Genomic DNA, 6,194 nt, shown 5'->3' with positions numbered 1-6,194 from the left:
GTGGTAGATGGTGTGTTGTTTTATTTCTTGGTCTTATTAACTCTGTGTAAATAGTTTTTTGAGTGAAGCTACCTTTCTGGATGGGTTGGTTTGTATTTGAGGTAGGATTAATTTCAAGAGGTTTCTTTCCTAGACTTCTGGTAGGTATTACTGGGATTTTGGTTTTGTTTACTGTATGTATCAACAGAGAGATTTGGTAGGGCCAGCTGGGCTGCTGGAGTTTTGGGTGTTAATTTATTAGATGGCTTTTGTTAAACACAGAATAATTATGTAAGTTAACAGCAAATTACCCAATTTATCTAGGTATGCTACCTAAACACAATGCTTTATGTTTTACCATTTTTCTATTCTTCTGCTCCAAGTAGTTGTGTCAAAAAAGAAAGCACTGCTATTTTTCTGAAGAGCTTTCTTCTATAACAAGGCCTTTATTCCCTTTGAATTTGAGTCAGAGGAGCCAAACAGCTGCAGCTGCTCTGGGGGCTTTTATACCCGGTGGGATTAGCCCCCTCCCTTTTCCCAGGCATCATGGGAATGGGAGGCGGGCACCATCAGGGGTATATTAACCCCAGCCTTTGCTGAGGGGTTTCATTCCCTCTCTGGGATGTGCTGGGGTAAGGGCTCTCCTGTCATTTCAGTGAAGAGGCTCTTTCAGCTTATCTCAGCCTGTTTTCAGCAGGTGTTTCTGGGCATCTAAAGCAACAGAGAAGATCCTGTGAAGAAAACAGCATGGAATACAGGGAGTATTTAAGGTGACGATTTCGGATTTTGTGTTTAGGGGTGATAAAGCGCATTTGCAATTTCTGGTTTTGTTCTTGTTTTGTGTTTTTATTGCTTTTAGGAGGTGTACAGCTTCCAGAGATCCCAGGTTGTGTCAAGCACAGCACTTCTTTCAGCAGATTCATCGTGTCACAGGAGGCATCTGCCCAGTGTCAAAAATGATGTTTGAGATTGAGGCTTCAGGTGAGTTGAGGTTTGTGACTAGGAGAGGGAGGCTGAGCAGGTATCCAGTTAGGAGTTATTGGGGGGCAGGGGGGTTTGCAGGCAGCAGGGTGAGAAAGGGTGTTTATTTGAGGCCCCCCCCCCCCCCCCCCCCCACAAGGCTTTTCAGAAGCATAGCAGAGGCATTCCCATGTTTTCCTCACACAAGGTCATCCACTGCACTCACAGGAATGCCATTTAACTTTGCTTTTCTCTAACCCAGGTGCCACTGATAATAAAGGTCACACCCTTGGAATCAGGATGAAGCTGGAGCCTGAAGGAGCCAGGCACACTCAGGAGAGGGCAAGTAGCTGACTCGCTGGGATTTGGCCCACATAACTCTGTACTCATACTTTGGTTTTGATTTTCTTTATTGTAGCTGACCGAGAGAGGCTAAGAGGCGATCACGGGGCCCTCCGAGGCAGACTCATTTCAGGTGCAACGTGGATTCACATCACCGATCATCCAAAAGATAAGTCAGGGGCCACGGCCCGGAGATGGGAGAGTAGAGGGTTGGGAGTTCTTGGGATAGATTGAAAAATTAGCAGAGGGAAAAGCAATCTTCTCCAAAAGGCCTCTTAGGACAGCTCAAGGGAGAGACTCCACATTTGATGGCAGCGTGCAGGTGGGCAGGGCAGAGCAGTTCCGGTCCACGTCATGTTGTCCGGTGTACCGTGTTACCTAGTGTGTCTTTGGGGTCCCTTTGGTCAGATATCTCTCCCTTTTCCCCTCAAGGCTCTCACCACAAGCCTAATGTGTCATGTTTAACGTCCCCCGGTTTGTCGCGTTCGGTGTCATGGGTGTCCGCACGCGTTTGTGCCGGAGCTGCTCTGCCCTGCCGCATAACCTCCGCAACAGGAGAAGTCCCGGGGACTTGGAATTTGTAATGTGGGGTGTAGTTGGACTCTAGGTGGGATTTGTCGATGGACACAAGATATCTGGAGCTCTTAAGTTATCCCGCAGCCCTTTGACTTTTGTCCTAACTCTTTTTCAGATTCAGATAGATTAAATCTATGCCAGAGGTACCCATCCCGGGTGAGGGGTTTCTCCCGAGCAGGTGAGGCACCATTTGTCTCTGCCGAGGAAGTGTAAATGGTGTCTGTGTTACAGCACTGTTCTTTGTCTTTCTTTTTAGGAAGTCAAAGCAGAGAGCAGCAGTCAAGGCTGAGTGGGCAAGGTGAGCATTGAGTAGCATACAGAAGCAGTGGTTATTGCTCAAGTCTCACTCTCTGGTGCAACTACAAGCATCCATTCTCGTTTGTGCGATTTAGGCAACCGACTCGGCGTATGTCCGGCCCCTGTCACCAACCGGCCGATGCACCGGGTTTCCTGCAAATATGAGCTCCATGGAAGTATTACAGGACTCCGTGATGATGAAGCCTTCAAATTTTCTATTTCACGGTCCCATCCGAGGAGCCCTCGGGAGCGGCCGAGGAGTTGCGGTGAGCGGAGGAGGTAGGGAGGAGGGGGGAGGCTCAACTCAGGTCACAGCAATGGCAAATCACCTCGTCTCCACTTTACCCAGGCGCACCCTGTGACAACGGCGTCGGCCTCCAAGCGAGCCCGAAGCGTGCAGCCCGAGGAGCCGAGCATTCTTAGGAGAAGGGTGAGTAGCAGACTTGTCGTGTTTTGGCTGCCATGCTGCTAAGATCGTGCACTCACGTTTGGTTTCCTTTCTCTTGGCAGACTAAGAGAACAATAGCCTGTGTCAGCAGGGACTTCCCAGACGGTGCATCCGCTTCCTATCGAAGCTGACACGCATCGGCACACCCACCCGTCCGAGAGATAAGTAGAGGGCTGCAACCCACATAGGGGCTGAAAGTGGGGTGCTGGGTTGGGACTCTCTGGGGGGGGGGTGTTGAGTCAGCTCTGGAGATGAGGGTAGCCAAGAAGTGGGCCCTTAGGCCCATAAAAGGAAAGTCTCACTTTTGATCACAGTGCTGAGGTGCACAGGGCAGAGCAGTCCCGACGTGTATCGTGTCACTTGTCTATCGTGCATTATGTGTTGTTTGCATATCTCGGGTCTTTTACCTTAGGCCTTTGAGGGGCCTAGCAGAAACCCTGGCATCATTCTTAGCATCTGTGATCTCAGCATTCCTTGCCCTGGCACCCAGGCCATAGATGCGATTCTGATACCTGTCTGAGCTCCGCAATCAAAAGTTCTCTCTTTGGAAACATCCAGTCAGATGTCTTGTCTTGTCAGGTCTTTTTCTGAGCTGTATGGATAGCTATGCCCTGCCAGGATCCATTATGGTGGATTAGGACTTGTAAGAATCTGAGGTTAGGGAGAGGATTCTGACCATAGGATTCCTGGGCATTCATCTTTGCAGTTCTTGAAATAAATCATTCAGTTAGGATCTTCTTCCTCCAGGGTTCTCTGAGCCTCACCATCGGTCTCACCTCGATCATCTCCTTTTGCATTCTCTCAGTCCTTGCAGCCATTTTCCTCTCCAAGGGATTTCCGTCTGTGTCTCGTGCCCATTGTTTGTCACGTCCCGTCCATCCCGTGTCACCGGTGTACGCACGCATTTGTGCCGGAGCTGCTCTGCCCTGCCACATAGCCTGGTGCAGTAGGAGAAGTCCCGGGGACTTGATGTTTGTAATGTGGGGTGTAGTTGGACTCTAGGTGGGATTTGTAGATGGACACAAGATATCTGGAGCTCTTAAGTTATCCTGCAGCTCTTTGACTTTCATCCTAAATTTCTTTCAGGTGCAGAAGGATAAAATCCAGGGCAGAGCCCCCCATCCCGGGTGAGGGGATTCCCCCGAGCAGGTGAGGCACCATTTGTCTCTGCTGAGGAAGTGTAAATGGTGATTGTGTTACAGCACTGTTCTTTGTCTTTCTTTTTAGGAAGTAAGTCCAGACACCAGCAGTCAAGGTGAGCAGTGGAGAGAAGTAGTTGTTATTGCTCAGCTCTCAGTTTCTGGTGCAGCTCTAAGTTTCCATTCTCTTTTTTGTGCTTTAGGCAATCCACTCGGAGCCTGCCGAGCCCCCGTCACCAGCCGGCCGATGCACCGGGTTGCCTGCACGTGTGAGCCCTGTGGATGCGTTACAGGACCTGGTGATGAAGCCCAGAACTTTTCTATTTCAAGGTGCCATCTAGGTGGCCTTGGGCACCTGCCAAGGAGTTGGGGTGAGTCGGGGAAGTAGGGAGGAGGAGTGATGGTCCCCTCAGGTTTCAGCCATGCCAAATCACCTCATCTCCTCTTAGCCCAGGCACCCTCTGTGACGACGGCCTCGGTCTCCGAGCGTGCCCGAAGCGTGCGGCCCGAGCAGCTGAGCGTTCTTAGGAGCACGGTGAGTAGCAGACTTGTGGGGTTTTGGCCGATGGGCTGCCGAGATTGGGCACTGATGTTTGGTTTTCTTTAATACAGCTGTCTAAGAGACACCAGCCCGGTGCCAGCAGGAGCTTCCCGGCCAACGAGGTGGCCTTTCTTCGCACCCGAGACCGGCATCCCCAGATGTGCGAGAGATAAGTAGAGGGCCACGACCCACAGAGGGGATGAAAGCAGGGTGCTGGTTTGGGAATTACTGGGAGGGGTTTTTGTTTCCCCTTCGGAGGTGGCGGTGTCCCTGAAGCGGCCCCTTAGGCCCCATAAAAGCAAAGCCTGACTTTGGATCACAGTGCTGAGGTGCGCAGGGCAGAGCAGTCCTGGTGTGTATTGTGTCACTTGTCTTTTGTGTTTTATGTGTTGTTTGCATATGTCATGTCTTTTACCTGAGCCCTTTGAGGGGCCTGTCAGAAACCCTGGCATCATTGTTAGCATCTGTGATCTCTGCATTCCTCGGCCTGGCACCCAGGCCATAGAACTTTTGACTCGGGATCTCAGACAGGCATCAGACTCTCTTGTCTCTTTAGAAGCATCCGGTCGGATGTCTTTTCAGGTCTTGTTCTGAGCTGTATGGACAGCTCTGCCCCGCCAGGATCCATTATGGCGGACAAGGACTTGAAAGAACGTGAGGGCAGGTAGAGGCTTCTGGCCGTAGGATTCTCGGGCATCCATCTTTGCAGTTCTTGGAATAAATCATTCAGTTAGCGTCTTCTTCCTCCAGGTTTCTCTGAGCCTCATCAGCTCACCATCGGTCTCTCCTCGGTCATCTCCTTTTGCATTCTCTCAGTCCTCGCAGCCATTTTCCTTGCCAGGAGATTTCTGTCCGTGTTGTGTCCCCGTTGTTTGTCACGTCCTGTCCTGTGTCACGGGTGTCTGCACACACATTTGTGCCGGAGCTGCTCTGCCCTGCCGCATAGCCTGGTGCAATAGGAGAAGTCCCGGGGACTTGAAGTTTGTAATGTGGGGTGTAGTTGGACTCTAGGTGGGATTTGTAGATGGACACAGGATATCAGGAGCTCTTAAGTTATCCTGCAACAGTTTGACTCTTGTCCTAACTTTTTTTTCAGATTCAGATGGATTTAATGTGTGCCAGAGGGCCCCATCCTGGGTGAGTGGTTTCCCCCAACCAGGTGAGGCACCGTTTATCTCTGCAGCAGAAGTGTTTGTGGTGACTCTGTTACAGCTCTGTTCTTTGTCTTTCTTTTTAGGAAGTAAATCTGGGTACCAGCAGTCAAGGTGAGCAGTGGAGAGAAGTAGTTGTTATTGCTCAGCTCTCAGTGTCTGGTGCAGCTCTAAGTTTCCATTCTCTTTTTTGTGGTTTAGGCAATCCACTCGGAGCCTGCCGAGCCCCCGTCACCAGCCGGCCGATGCACCGGGTTGCCTGCACGTGTGAGCCCTGTGGATGCGTTACAGGACCTGGTGATGAAGCCCAGAACTTTTCTATTTAAAGGTGCCATCCAGGTGGCCTTCAGCAGCTGCCAAGGAGTTGGGGTGAGTCGGGGAAGTAGGGAGGAGGAGTGATGGTCCCCTCAGGTTTCAGCCATGCCAAATCACCTCATCTCCTCTTAACCCAGGCACCCCCTGTGACGACGGCCTCGGTCTCCGAGCGTGCCCGAAGCGTGCGGCCCGAGCAGCTGAGCGTTCTTAGGAGCACGGTGAGTAGCAGACTTGTGGGGTTTTGGCCGATGGGCTGCCGAGATTGGGCACTGATGTTTGGTTTTCTTTAATACAGCTGTCTAAGAGACACCAGCCCGGTGCCAGCAGGAGCTTCCCGGCCAACGAGGTGGCCTTTCTTCGCACCCGAGACCGGCATCCCCAGATGTGCGAGAGATAAGTAGAGGGCCACGACCCACAGAGGGGATGAAAGCAGGGTGCTGGTTTGG

The 6,194-nt window shown here is 51.4% G+C and overlaps 1 long non-coding RNA gene across 1 annotated transcript; it reads left to right on the top strand.

The window, feature by feature from the left end:
- The first annotated feature begins 880 nt into the window (after positions 1-880).
- On the top strand, positions 881-6,175 carry LOC118684202 (uncharacterized). Its single transcript, XR_004979787.2, has 12 exons — positions 881-960; positions 1,202-2,035; positions 2,114-2,155; positions 2,250-2,420; positions 2,504-2,584; positions 2,665-3,751; positions 3,830-3,857; positions 3,945-4,276; positions 4,354-5,547; positions 5,635-5,802; positions 5,886-5,966; positions 6,044-6,175. It is a non-coding gene; the product is annotated as an uncharacterized LOC118684202 (long non-coding RNA).
- Positions 6,176-6,194: the final 19 nt, after the last annotated feature.

This window comes from Molothrus ater, chromosome 1 (assembly GCF_012460135.2).
Source record: "Molothrus ater isolate BHLD 08-10-18 breed brown headed cowbird chromosome 1, BPBGC_Mater_1.1, whole genome shotgun sequence".
In the NCBI taxonomy this organism is placed as follows: domain Eukaryota; kingdom Metazoa; phylum Chordata; class Aves; order Passeriformes; family Icteridae; genus Molothrus; species Molothrus ater.
The sequence above is the reverse complement of the archived record's forward strand: the minus strand, read 5'-3'. Positions and strand labels throughout refer to the sequence as shown.